The sequence below is a fragment of the Cherax quadricarinatus genome, chromosome 6 (genome assembly GCF_038502225.1).
Source record: "Cherax quadricarinatus isolate ZL_2023a chromosome 6, ASM3850222v1, whole genome shotgun sequence".
Classification (NCBI taxonomy): Eukaryota; Metazoa; Arthropoda; class Malacostraca; order Decapoda; family Parastacidae; genus Cherax; species Cherax quadricarinatus.
Window position 1 is genome coordinate 68,882,938 of NC_091297.1, and position 16,311 is coordinate 68,899,248.

Genomic DNA, 16,311 nt, shown 5'->3' on the forward strand with positions numbered 1-16,311 from the left:
TATGTGCAGTGTATCTGCAGTGTATGTACAGTGTATGTGCAGTGTTTATACAGTGTTTGTACAGTGTATGTACAGTGTATGTACAGTGTATGTGCAGTGTATGTGCTGTGTATGTGCAGTGTTTATACAGTGTTTGTACAGTGTATGTACAGTGTATGTACAGTGTATGTGCAGTGTATCTGCAGTGTATGTACAGTGTATGTGCAGTGTTTATACAGTGTTTGTACAGTGTATGTACAGTGTATGTTCAGTGTATGTGCAGTGTATATGCAGTGTATGTACAGTGTATGTGCAGTGTATGTACAGTGTATGTGCTGTGTATGTGCAGTGTATGTACAGTGTATGTACAGTGTATGTGCAGTGTATGTGCAGTGTATGTACAGTGTATGTACAGTGTATGTGCAGTGTATGTGGATTGTATGTGCAGTGTATGTGCAGTGTACGTACAGTGTATGTGCAGTGTATGTGCAGTGTATGTGCAGTGTATGTACAGTGTATGTGCAGTGTATGTGCAGTGTATGTGCAGTGTATGTGCAGTGTATGTACAGTGTATGTACAGTGTATGTGCAGTGTATGTGCAATGTATGTGCAGTGTATGTGCAGTGTACGTACAGTGTATGTGCAGTGTGTGTGCAGTGTATGTGCAGTGTATGTGGTTTGTATGTGGTTTGTATGTGCAGTGTATGTACAGTGTATGTACAGTGTATGTACACTGTATGTACAGTGTATGTACAGTGCATGTACAGTGTATGTACAGTGTATGTACAGTGTATGCACAGTGTATGCACAGTGTATGTACAGTGTATGTACAGTGTATGTACAGTGTATGTGCAGTGTATGTATAGTGTATGTACAGTGTATGTGCAGTGTATGTACAGTGTATGTGCAGTGTATGTACAGTGAATGTACAGGGTATGTGCAGTGTATGTACAGTGTATGTGCAGTGTATGTGCAGTGTATGTGCAGTGTATGTACAGTGTATGTGCAGTGTATGTGCAGTGTATGTACAGTGTATGTACAGAGTATGTGCAGTGTATGTACAGTGTATGTGCAGTGTATGTGCAGTGTATGTGCAGTGTATGTGCAGTGTATGTACAGTGTATGTACAGTATATGTGCAGTGTATGTACAGTGTATGTGCAGTGTATGTACAGTGTATGTGCAGTGTATGTGCAGTGTATGTACAGTGTATGTACAGTGTATGTACAGTGTATGTACAGTGTATGTACAGTGTATGTGCAGTGTATGTACAGTGTATGTACAGTGTATGTGCAGTGTATGTACAGTGTATGTGCAGTGTATGTACAGTGTATGTGCAGTGTATGTGCAGTGTATATACAGTGTATGTGCAGTGTATGTACAGTGTATGTACAGTGTATGTGCAGTGTATGTACAGTGTATGTGCAGTGTATGTACAGTGTATGTGCAGTGTATGTACAGTGTATGTGCAGTGTATGTGCAGTGTATGTACAGTGTATTTACAGTGTATGTACAGTACATGTACAGTGTATGTACAGTGTATGTGCAGTGTATGTACAGTGTACATACAGTGTATGTGCAGTGTATGTACAGTGTATGTGCAGTGTATGTGCAGTGTATGTGCAGTGTATGTACAGTGTATGTACAGTGTATGTACAGTGTATGTACAGTGTATGTGCAGTGTATGTGCAATTTATGTACAGTGTACATACAATGTATGTGCAGTGTATGTACAGTGTATGTGCAGTGTATGTGCAGTGTATGTACAGTGTATGTACAGTGTATGTACAGTGTATGTACAGTGTATGTACAGTGTATGTACAGTGTATGTGCAATGTATGTACAGTGTACATACAGTGTATGTACAGTGTATGTACAGTGTATGTACAGTGTATGTGCAGTGTATGTGCAGTGTATGTACAGTGTACATACAGTGTATGTGCAGTGTATGTACAGTGTACATACAGTGTATGTACAGTGTACGTACAGTGTATGTGAAGTGTATGTGCAGTGTATGTGCAGTGTATGTACAGTGTATGTGCAGTGTATGTGCAGTGTATGTACAGTGTATGTACAGTGTATGTGCAGTGTATGTGCAGTGTATGTGCAGTGTATGTACAGTGTACGTACAGTGTATGTGCAGTGTATGTGCAGTGTATGTGCAGTGTATGTGCAGTGTATGTGGTTTGTATGTGCAGTGTATGTGCAGTGTATGTACAGTGTATGTACAGTGTATGTACACTGTATGTAGAGTGTATGTACAGTGTATGTACAGTGTATGTACAGTGTATGTGCAGTGTATGTATAGTGTATGTACAGTGTATGTGCAGTGTATGTACAGTGAATGTACAGTGTATGTGCAGTGTATGTACAGTGTATATGCAGTGTATGTGCAGTGTATGTGCAGTGTATGTGCAGTGTATGTGCAGTGTATGTGCAGTGTATGTACAGTGTATGTACAGTGTATGAGCAGTGTATGTACAGTGTATGTGCAGTGTATGTACAGTGTATGTGCAGTGTATGTGCAGTGTATGTGCAGTGTATGTGCAGTGTATGTACAGTGTATGTACAGTGTATGTGCAGTGTATGTGCAGTGTATGTGCAGTGTATGTACAGTGTATGTACAGTGTATGTACAGTGTATGTGCAGTGTATGTGCAGTGTATGTACAGTGTATGTACAGTGTATGTGCAGTGTATGTGCAGTGTATGTACAGTGTATGCACAGTGTATGTGCAGTGTATGTACAGTGTATGTGCAGTGTATGTACAGTGTATGTGCAGTGTATGTACAGTGTATGTACAGTGTATGTACAGGGCATGTACAGTGTATGTACAGTGTATGTGCAGTGTATGTACAGTGTACATACAGTGTATGTGCAGTGTATGTACAGTGTATGTGCAGTGTATGTGCAGTGTATGTACAGTGTATGTACAGTGTATGTGCAGTGTATGTACAGTGTATGTGCAGTGTATGTGCAGTGTATGTACAGTGTACATACAGTGTATGTGCAGTGCATGTACAGTGTATGTACAGTGTATGTACAGTGTATGTACAGTGTATGTGCAGTGTATGTGCAGTGTATGTACAGTGTACATACAGTGTATGTGCAGTGTATGTACAGTGTATGTGCAGTGTATGTGCAGTGTATGTACAGTGTATGTACAGTGTATGTACAGTGTATGTACAGTGTATGTGCAGTGTATGTGCAATGTATGTACAGTGTACATACAGTGTATGTACAGTGTATGTACAGTGTATGTACAGTGTATGTGCAGTGTATGTGCAGTGTATGTACAGTGTACATACAGTGTATGTGCAGTGTATGTACAGTGTATGTGCAGTGTATGTGCAGTGTATGTACAGTGTATGTACAGTGTATGTACAGTGTATGTACAGTGTATGTACAGTGTATGTGCAGTGTATGTGCAATGTATGTACAGTGTACATACAGTGTATGTACAGTGTATGTACAGTGTATGTACAGTGTATGTGCAGTGTATGTGCAGTGTATGTACAGTGTACATAAAGTGTATGTGCAGTGTATGTACAGTGTACATACAGTGTATGTACAGTGTATGTACAGTGTACGTGAAGTGTATGTGCAGTGTATGTGCAGTGTATGTACAGTGTATGTGCAGTGTATGTGCAGTGTATGTACAGTGTATGTACAGTGTATGTGCAGTGTATGTGCAGAGTATGTGCAGTGTATGTGCAGTGTACGTACAGTGTATGTGCAGTGTATGTGCAGTGTATGTGCAGTGTATGTGCAGTGTATGTGGTTTGCATGTGCAGTGTATGTGCAGTGTATGTACAGTGTATGTACAGTGTATGTACACTGTATGTACAGTGTATGTACAGTGTATGTACAGTGTATGTACAGTGTATGTGCAGTGTATGTACAGTGTATGTACAGTGTATGTACAGTGTATGTGCAGTGTATGCACAGTGTTTGTACAGTGTATGTACAGTGTATGTACAGTGTATGTGCAGTGTATGTACAGTGTATGTACAGTGTATGTACAGTGTATGTACAGTGTATGTACAGTGTATGTACAGTGTATGTACAGTGTATGTGCAGTGTATGTGCAATGTATGTACAGTGTACATACAGTGTATGTACAGTGTATGTACAGTGTATGTACAGTGTATGTACAGTGTATGTACAGTGTATGTGCAGTGTATGTGCAATGTATGTACAGTGTACATACAGTGTATGTACAGTGTATGTACAGTGTATGTACAGTGTATGTGCAGTGCATGTGCAGTGTATGTACGGTGTACATACAGTGTATGTACAGTGTATGTACAGTGTATGTACAGTGTATGTGCAGTGTATGTACAGTGTATGTCCAGTGTATGTGCAGTGTATGTACATACACTGCTACCCACGTTGCTACCGCCCGTACCATCACCATTCGTACTTTGCTACCACCACTACCATCACCACTCCCACTTTGCTACCACCACTACCATCACCACTCCCCACGTTGCTACCACCACTACCATCACCACTCCCCACGTTGCTACCACCACTACCATCACCACTCCCACTTTGCTACCACCACTACAATCACCACTCCCCACGTTGCTACCACCACTACCATCACCACTCCCCACGTTGCTACCACCACTACCATCACCACTCCCACTTTGCTACTACCACTACCATCACCACTCCCCACGTTGCTACCACCACTACCATCACCACTCCCCACGTTGCTACCACCACTACCATCACCACTCCCACTTTGCTACCACCACTACCAACACCACTCCCCACATTGCTACCACCACTACCATCACCACTCCCGCTTTACTACCTCCAATATCTTCACCACTCCCACTTTGCTACCACCACTACCGTCACCACTCCCACCTTGCTACCACCACTACCATCACCACTCCCCACTTTGCTACCACCACTACCATCACCACTCCCACTTTGCTACCACCACTGCCATCACCACTCCCACTTTGCTTCCACCCCAACCATCACCACTCCCACTTTGCTACCACCCCTACCATCACCACTCCCACTTTGCTACCACCCCTACCATCACCACTCCCCACGTTGCTACCACCCCTACCATCACCACTCCCACTTTGCTACCACCACTACCATCACCACTCCCCACGTTGCTACCACCACTACCACCACCACTCCCACTTCGCTACTACCACTTCCATCACCACTCCCCACGTTGCTACCACCACTACCATCACCACTCCCTACGTTCTTACCACCACTACCATCACCACTCACCACGTTGCTACAGCCACTACCATCACCACTCCCCACGTTGCTACCACCACTACCATCACCACTCCCCACGTTGCTACCACCACTACCATCACCACTCACACTTTGCTACCTCCACTACCATCACCACTCCTCACGTTGCTACCACCACTACCATCACCACTCCCACTTTGCTACCACCACTAACATCGCCACTCCAACTTTGCTACCACCACTGCCATCACCACTCCCCACTTTGCTACCTCCACTACCATCACCACTCCCCACGTTGCTACCACCACTACCATCACCACTCCCACTTTGCTACCACCACTACCATCACCACTCCCCACGTTGCTACCACCATTAGCATCACCACTCCCACTTTGCTAGCACCACTGCCATCACCACTCCCCTCTTTGCTACGACCACTACCATCACCACTCCTCACGTTGCTACCACCACTACCATCACCACTCCCACTTTGCTACCACCCTTACAATCACCACTCCCCACGTTGCTACCACCCCTACCATCACCACTCCCACTTTGCTACCACCACTACCATCACCACTCCCCACGTTGCTACCACCACTACCATCACCACTCCCACTTTGCTAGCACCACTGCCATCTCCACTCCCCACTTTGCTACCACCACTACCATCACCACTCCCCACGTTGCTACCACCACTACCATCACCACTCCCCACTTTGCTACCACCACTACCATCACCACTCCCCACGTTGCTACCACCACTACCATCACCACTTCCCACGTTGTTACCACCACTACCATCACCACTCCCCACTTTGCTACCACCACTACCATCACCAGTCCCCACGTTGCTACCACCACTACCATCACCACTCCCCATGTTGCTACCTCCACTACCATCACCACTCCCACTTTGCTACCACCCTTACCATCACCACTCCCCACGTTGCTACCACCCCTACCATCACCACTCCCTCTTTGCTACCACCACTACCATCACCACTCCCCACGTTGCTACCACCACTACCATCACCACTTCCCACGTTGTTACCACCACTACCATCACCACTCCCACTTTGCTAGCACCACTGCCATCACCACTCCCCACTTTGCTACCACCACTACCATCACCACTCCCCACGTTGCTACCACCACTACCATCACCACTCCCCACTTTGCTACCACCACTACCATCACCACTCCCCACGTTGCTACCACCACTACCATCACCACTCCCACTTTGCTACCACCACTACCATCACCACTCCCCACTTTGCTACCACCACTACAATCACCACTCCCCACTTTGCTACCACCCCTACCATCACCATTCGTACTTTGCTACCACCACTACCATCACCACTCCCACTTTGCTACAACCACTACCATCACCACTCCCCACGTTGCTACCACCACTACCATCACCACTCCCCACGTTGCTACCTCCACTACCATCACCACTCCCACTTTGCTACCACCACTACCATCACCACTCCCCACGTTGCTACCACAACTACCATCACAACTCCCCACGTTGCTACCACCACTACCATCACCACTCCCACTTTGCTACCACCACTACCATCACCACTCCCAACGTTGCTACCACCACTACCATCACCACTCCCCACGTTGCTACCACCACTACCATCACCACTCCCACTTTGCTACCACCACTACCAACACCACTCCCCACATTGCTACCACCACTACCATCACCACTCCCGCTTTACTACCTCCAATACCATCACCACTCCCACTTTGCTACCACCACTACCATCACCACTCCCACTTTGCTACCACCACTACCGTCACCACTCCCACCTTGCTACCACCACTACCATCACCACTCCCCACTTTGCTACCACCACTACCATCACCACTCCCACTTTGCTACCACCACTGCCATCACCACTCCCACTTTGCTTCCACCCCAACCATCACCACTCCCACTTTGCTACCACCCCTACCATCACCACTCCCACTTTGCTACCACCCCTACCATCACCACTCCCCACGTTGCTACCACCCCTACCATCACCACTCCCACTTTGCTACCACCACTACCATCACCACTCCCCACGTTGCTACCACCACTACCACCACCACTCCCACTTCGCTACTACCACTTCCATCACCACTCCCCACGTTGCTACCACCACTACCATCACCACTCCCTACGTTCTTACCACCACTACCATCACCACTCACCACGTTGCTACAGCCACTACCATCACCACTCCCCACGTTGCTACCACCACTACCATCACCACTACCATCACCACTCCCCACGTTGCTACCACCACTACCATCACCACTCCCCACGTTGCTACCACCACTACCATCACCACTCACACTTTGCTACCACCACTACCATCACCACTCCTCACGTTGCTACCACCACTACCATCACCACTCCCCACGTTGCTACCACCACTACCATCACCACTCACACTTTGCTACCACCACTACCATCACCACTCCTCACGTTGCTACCACCACTAACATCGCCACTCCAACTTTGCTACCACCACTGCCATCACCACTCCCCACTTTGCTACCTCCACTACCATCACCACTCCCCACGTTGCTACCACCACTACCATCACCACTCCCACTTTGCTACCACAACTACCATCACCACTCCCCACGTTGCTACCACCATTAGCATCACCACTCCCACTTTGCTAGCACCACTGCCATCACCACTCCCCACTTTGCTACGACCACTACCATCACCACTCCTCACGTTGCTACCACCACTACCATCACCACTCCCACTTTGCTACCACCCTTACAATCACCACTCCCCACGTTGCTACCACCCCTACCATCACCACTCCCACTTTGCTACCACCACTACCATCACCACTCCCCACGTTGCTACCACCACTACCATCACCACTCCCACTTTGCTAGCACCACTGCCATCACCACTCCCCACTTTGCTACCACCACTACCATCACCACTCCCCACGTTGCTACCACCACTACCATCACCACTCCCCACTTTGCTACCACCACTACCATCACCACTCCCCACGTTGCTACCACCACTACCATCACCACTTCCCACGTTGTTACCACCACTACCATCACCACTCCCCACTTTGCTACCACCACTACCATCACCACTCCCCACGTTGCTACCACCACTACCATCACCACTCCCCACGTTGCTACCTCCACTACCATCACCACTCCCACTTTGCTACCACCCTTACCATCACCACTCCCCACGTTGCTACCACCCCTACCATCACCACTCCCTCTTTGCTACCACCACTACCATCACCACTCCCCACGTTGCTACCACCACTACCATCACCACTTCCCACCTTGTTACCACCACTACCATCACCACTCCCACTTTGCTAGCACCACTGCCATCACCACTCCCCACTTTGCTACCACCACTACCATCACCACTCCCCACTTTGCTACCACCACTACCATCACCACTCCCCACTTTGCTACCACCACTACCATCACCACTCCCACTTTGCTACCACCACTACCATCACCACTCCCCACTTTGCTACCACCACTACAATCACCACTCCCCACTTTGCTACCACCCCTACCATCACCATTCGTACTTTGCTACCACCACTACCATCACCACTCCCACTTTGCTACCACCACTACCATCACCACTCCCCACGTTGCTACCACCACTACCATCACCACTCCCCACGTTGCTACCTCCACTACCATCACCACTCCCACTTTGCTACCACCACTACCATCACCACTCCCCACGTTGCTACCACAACTACCATCACCACTCCCCACGTTGCTACCACCACTACCATCACCACTCCCACTTTGCTACCACCACTACCATCACCACTCCCAACGTTGCTACCACCACTACCATCACCACTCCCCACGTTGCTACCACCACTACCATCACCACTCCCACTTTGCTACCACCACTACCAACACCACTCCCCACATTGCTACCACCACTACCGTCACCACTCCCGCTTTACTACCTCCAATACCATCACCACTCCCACTTTGCTACCACCACTACCATCACCACTCCCACTTTGCTACCACCACTACCGTCACAACTCCCACCTTGCTACCACCACTACCATCACCACTCCCCACTTTGCTACCACCACTACCATCACCACTCCCACTTTGCTACCACCACTGCCATCACCACTCCCACTTTGCTTCCACCCCAACCATCACCACTCCCACTTTGCTACCACCCCTACCATCACCACTCCCACTTTGCTACCACCCCTACCATCACCACTCCCCACGTTTCTACCACCCCTACCATCACCACTCCCACTTTGCTACCACCACTACCATCACCACTCCCCACGTTGCTACCACCACTACCACCACCACTCCCACTTCGCTACTTCCACTTCCATCACCACTCCCCACGTTGCTACCACCACTACCATCACCACTCCCTACGTTCTTACCACCACTACCATCACCACTCACCACGTTGCTACAGCCACTACCATCACCACTCCCCACGTTGCTACCACCACTACCATCACCACTACCATCACCACTCCCCACGTTGCTACCACCACTACCATCACCACTCCCCACGTTGCTACCACCTCTACCATCACCACTCACACTTTGCTACCACCACTACCATCACCACTCCTCACGTTGCTACCACCACTACCATCACCACTCCCACTTTGCTCCCACCACTAACATCGCCACTCCAACTTTGCTACCACCACTGCCATCACCACTCCCCACTTTGCTACCTCCACTACCATCACCACTCCCCACGTTGCTACCACCACTACCATCACCACTCCCACTTTGCTACCACCACTACCATCACCACTCCCCACGTTGCTACCACCATTAGCATCACCACTCCCACTTTGCTAGCACCACTGCCATCACCACTCCCCACTTTGCTACGACCACTACCATCACCACTCTTCACGTTGCTACCACCACTACCATCACCACTCCCACTTTGCTACCACCCTTACAATCACCACTCCCCACGTTGCTACCACCCCTACCATCACCACTCCCACTTTGCTACCACCACTACCATCACCACTCCCCACGTTGCTACCACCACTACCATCACCACTCCCACTTTGCTAGCACCACTGCCATCACCACTCCCCACTTTGCTACCACCACTACCATCACCACTCCCCACGTTGCTACCACCACTACCATCACCACTCCCCACTTTGCTACCACCACTACCATCACCACTCCCCACGTTGCTACCACCACTACCATCACCACTTCCCACGTTGTTACCACCACTACCATCACCACTCCCCACTTTGCTACCACCACTACCATCACCACTCCCCACGTTGCTACCACCACTACCATCACCACTCCCCACGTTGCTACCTCCACTACCATCACCACTCCCACTTTGCTACCACCCTTACCATCACCACTCCCCACGTTGCTACCACCCCTACCATCACCACTCCCTCTTTGCTACCACCACTACCATCACCACTCCCCACGTTGCTACCACCACTACCATCACCACTTCCCACGTTGTTACCACCACTACCATCACCACTCCCACTTTGCTAGCACCACTGCCATCACCACTCCCCACTTTGCTACCACCACTACCATCACCACTCCCCACGTTGCTACCACCACTACCATCACCACTCCCCACTTTGCTACCACCACTACCATCACCACTCCCCACGTTGCTACCACCACTACCATCACCACTTCCCACGTTGTTACCACCACTACCATCACCACTCCCCACTTTGCTACCACCACTACCATCACCACTCCCCACGTTGCTACCACCACTACCATCACCACTCCCAACGTTGCTACCACCACTACCATCACCAGTTCCCACGTTGCTACCACCACTACCATCATCTCTCCCCACGTTGCTACCACCACTACCACCACCAGTTCCCACGTTGCTACCACCACTACCATCATCTCTCCCCACGTTGCTACCACCACTACTATCACCAGTTCCCATGTTGCTACCACCACTACCATCACCACTCCCCACGTTGCTACCACCACTACCATCACCAGTTCCCACGTTGCTACCACCACTACCATCATCTCTCCCCACGTTGCTACCACCACTACCATCACCAGTTCCCACGTTGCTACCACCACTACCATCATCTCTCCCCACGTTGCTACCACCACTACCATCACCAGTTCCCACGTTGCTACCACCACTACCATCACCACTCCCCACGTTGCTACCACCACTACCATCACCAGTTCCCACGTTGCTACCACCACTACCATCATCTCTTCCCACGTTGCTACCACCACTACCATCACCAGTTCCCACGTTGCTACCACCACTACCATCACCACTCCCCACGTTGCTACCACCACTACCATCACCAGTTCCCACGTTGCTACCACCACTACCATCATCTCTCCCCACGTTGCTACCACCACTACCATCACCAGTTCCGACGTTGCTACCACCACTACCATCACCACTCCCCACGTTGCTACCACCACTACCATCACCAGTTCCCACGTTGCTACCACCACTACCATCATCTCTCCCCAGGTCACCACCATCACTACATCCAACACTGCTTCAAGCTACCACGTCATCATTACTGTTTATTGTCAAACTTGGGAACACCAGGGGTGTGTTGTTATCTGATTCTGCGTAGCAATAATCCGGTGAATCACATTGTTCCTTTACACAGGATGGCTAGCCTACATTGTTCCATCACACAGGATGGCTTGCCTACATTGTTCCATCACACAGGATGGCTTGCCTACATTGTTCCATCACACAGGATGGCTTGCCTACATTGTTCCATCACACAGGATGGCTTGCCTACATTGTTCCATCACACAGGATGGCTTGCCTACATTGTTCCATCACACAGGATGGCTTGCCTACATTGTTCCATCACACAGGATGGCTTGCCTACATTGTTCCATCACACAGGATGGCTTGCCTACATTGTTCTATCACACAGGATGGCTTGCCTACATTGTTCCATCACACACGATGGCTTGCCTTCATTGTTCCATCACACAGGATGGCTTGCCTACATTGTTCCATCACACAGGATGGCTTGCCTACATTGTTCCATCACACAGGATGGCTTGCCTACATTGTTCCATCACACAGGATGGCTTGCCTACATTGTTCCATCACACAGGATGGCTTGCCTACATTGTTCCATCACACAGGATGGCTTGCCTACATTGTTCCATCACACAGGATGGCTTGCCTACATTGTTCTATCACACAGGATGGCTTGCTTACATTGTTCCATCACACAGGATGGCTTGCCTTCATTGTTCCATCACACAGGATGGCTTGCCTACATTGTTCCATCACACAGGATGGCTTGCCTACAATGTTCCATCACACAGGATGGCTTGCCTACATTGTTCCATCACACAGGATGGCTTGCCTACATTGTTCCATCACACAGGATGGCTTGCCTTCATTGTTCCATCACACAGGATGGGTTGCCTACATTGTTCCATCACACAGGATGGCTTGCCTACATTGTTCCATCACACAGGATGGCTTGCCTACATTGTTCTATCACACAGGATGGCTTCCCTACATTGTTCCATGACACAGGATGGCTTGCCTTCATTGTTCCATCACACAGGATGGCTTGCCTACATTGTTCCATCACACAGGATGGCTTGCCTACATTGTTCCATCACACAGGATGGCTTGCCTACATTGTTCCATCACACAGGATGGCTTGCCTACATTGTTCCATCACACAGGATGGCTTGCCTACATTGTTCCATCACACAGGATGGCTTGCCTACATTGTTCCATCACACAGGATGGCTTGCCTACATTGTTCCATCACACAGGATGGCTTGCCTACATTGTTCCATCACACAGGATGGCTTGCCTACATTGTTCCATCACACAGGATGGCTTGCCTACATTGTTCCATCACACAGGATGGCTTGCCTACATTGTTCCATCACACAGGATGGCTTGCCTACATTGTTCCATCACACAGGATGGCTTGCCTACATTGTTCCATCACACAGGATGGCTTGCCTACATTGTTCCATCACACAGGATGGCTTGCCTACATTGTTCCATCACACAGGATGGCTTGCCTACATTGTTCCATCACACAGGATGGCTTGCCTACATTGTTCCATCACACAGGATGGCTTGCCTACATTGTTCCATCACACAGGATGGCTTGCCTACATTGTTCCATCACACAGGATGGCTTGCCTACATTGTTCCATCACACAGGATGGCTTGCCTACATTGCGTAAGTATACAGTCTCTAAGCTCAGGCTGGGACACTTCGCCCTTGATTCTGGTCAGTTGCTCTTTATTTAAGGAACTGGACCTGTGTTCCACTTCCTTGAATTAAACTTGAATGCCTTCCATTCCGAGGCGCTGTATGACCCCCACGGGTTTAGCGTTCCCCCATGAATGTAGTAATGATAATAATAATTCATGGGAGAGTTGAGCGGAGCAACGAGGCCGCTGTTACTCTCGTCTCTAACTCACAGCTTCCGCCTCTGTATTTCCTACTCAAGATCGTTATTATTTTGCTCCGTAGCGGCTGCCTTGAGCCCGCAAGACTCTGGTTAGTGAGACTCAGGCGACACGCATTAATAAATGTGTGTGTAGGAGGAAGATAAGTAGAGGTGTTGAGCGAAGCTGGGGATGGTATAGTGGAGCCGTGTTTGTGATAGTCAGGAAACCTTTGCCAGTCAGGGAATCTGTGCTAGGCAGGGAATCTGTGGTAGTCAAGGAACCTGTGCTAGTAAGGGAACCTGTGGTAGTCAAGGAACCTGTGGTAGTCAAGGAACCTGTGGTAGTCAAGGAACCTGTGCTTGTCAGGGAACCTGTGCTAGTAAGGGAACCTGTGCTAGTCAAGGAACCTGTGCTAGTCAAGGAACCTGTGCTAGTAAGGGAACCTGTGCTAGTCAAGGAACCTGTAGTAGTCAAGGAACCTGTGGTAGTCAAGGAACCTGTGCTTGTCAGGGAACCTGTGCTAGTAAGGGAACCTGTGCTAGTCAAGGAACCTGTGCTAGTCAAGGAACCTGTGCTAGTCAAGGAACCTGTGCTAGTCAAGGAACCTGTGCTAGTCAAGGAACCTGTGCTAGTAAGGGAACCTGTGCTAGTCAAGGAACCTGTGCTAGTCAAGGAACCTGTGCTAGTCTACTCCCTGAAAATGTCCACAGTTGTTACGCTCTTAAGAGTTTAAATATATTTAATAAAACGTAATTCCAGCTGTTTTCCTTTTATTTTTGTCGCCGTCGGCAGAGTTTACAAGTATTTTATTACAGTTTCCTTGAAATTTCTGATGCAAATTGAGCGATGGTAATGATGTGGATTTCCAGATATAATGATGTAATTTGTCGGAAGTGTTGGGATGTTTACTTCCGGGTTGTGATGAAAGAAAAAGATCCAGCTTTAATTGCGGCAGCGTTACGCTTTATGTGGAGCTTTGTTAAGTAAGAAGTTCCATAAAAGTTTTACATACAACTGAACGTTGTGAAAAATCTTGTTCTGCTTCTGTGACTTGTTTAATTATTGTGGACAGGCAGTACGCTGGCTGCTGCTGTTGTGGCTGCTGCTGCTGTGGCTGCTGCTCTTGTGGCTGCTGCTGTTGTGGCTGCTGCTGTTGTGGCTGCTGCTGCTGTTGTGGTTGCTGCTGCTGTTGTGGCTGCTGCTGTTGTGGCTGCTGCTGCTGTTGTGGCTGCTGCTGCTGTTGTGGCTGCTGCTGTTGTGGCTGCTGCTGCTGTTGTGGCTGCTGCTGCTGTTGTGGCTGCTGCTGTTGTGGCTGCTGCTGCTGTTGTGGCTGCTGCTGCTGTTGTGGCTGCTGCTGTTGTGGCTGCTGCTGCTGTTGTGGTTGCTGCTGCTGCTGTGGCTGCTGCAGCTGCTGCTGTGGCTGCTGCTGTTGTGGCTGCTGCTGCTGTTGTGGTTGCTGCTGTGGCTGCTGCTGTTGTGGCTGCTGCTGCTGTTGTGGTTGCTGCTGCTGCTGCTGCTGCTGCTGCTGCTGTGGCTGCTGCTGTTGTGGCTGCTGCTGTTGTTGTCGCTGCTGCTGCTGTGGCTGCTGCTGCTGCTGTTGTGGCTGCTGCTGTTGTGGCTGCTGCTGCTGTTGTGGTTGCTGCTGCTGCTGTGGCTGCTGCAGCTGCTGCTGTGGCTGCTGCTGTTGTGGCTATTGCTGCTGTTGTGGTTGCTGCTGCTGCTGCTGCTGCTGCTGTGGCTGCTGCTGTTGTCGCTGCTGCTGTTGTTGTCGCTGCTGCTGCTGTGGCTGCTGCTGCTGCTGTTGTGGCTGCTGCTGTTGTGGCTGCTGCTGTTGTGGCTGCTGCTGCTGTTGTGGTTGCTGCTGCTGCTGTGGCTGCTGCTGCTGTTGTGGCTGCTGCTGTTGTGGCTACTGCTGCTGTTGTGGCTGCTGTTGCTGCTGCTGCTGCTGCTGCTGCTGTTGTGGTTGCTGCTGCTGTTGTGGCTGCTGCTGCTGCTGCTGTTATGGCTGCTGCTGTTGTGGCTGCTGCTGCTGCTGCTGCAGCTGCTATTGTGGCTGCTGCTACTGTTGTGGCTGCTGCTGTTGTGGCTGCTGCTGCTGTTGTGGCTGCTGTTGCTGCTGCTGTTGCTGCAGCTGCTGTTGTGGCTGCTGCTGCTGTTGTGGCTGCTGCTGCTGCTGCTGTTATGGCTGCTGCTGTTGTGGCTGCTGCTGCTGCTGCTGCTGCTGCTGCTGCAGCTGCTGTTGTGGCTGCTGCTGCTGCAGCTGTTGTGGTTGCTGCTGCTGTTGTGGCTGCTGCTGCTGTTGTGGCTGCTGCTGCTGCTGCTGCTGCTGCAGCTGCTGTTGTGGCTGCTGCTACTGTTGTGGTTGCTGCTGCTGTTGTGGCTGCTGCTGCTGTTGTGGCTGCTGCTGTTGTGGCTACTGCTGTTGTTATGGCTGCTGTTGCTGCTGCTGCTGCTGCTGCTGCTGTTGTTGTGGCTGCTGCTGCTGTTGTAGCTGCTGCTGTTGTGGCTGCTGCTGCTGTTGTGGCTGCTGTTGCTGTTGTGGCTGCTGCTACTGCTGTTGTGGCTGCTGCTGCTGCTGCTGTTGTGGCTGCTGTTGCTGTTGTGGCTGCTG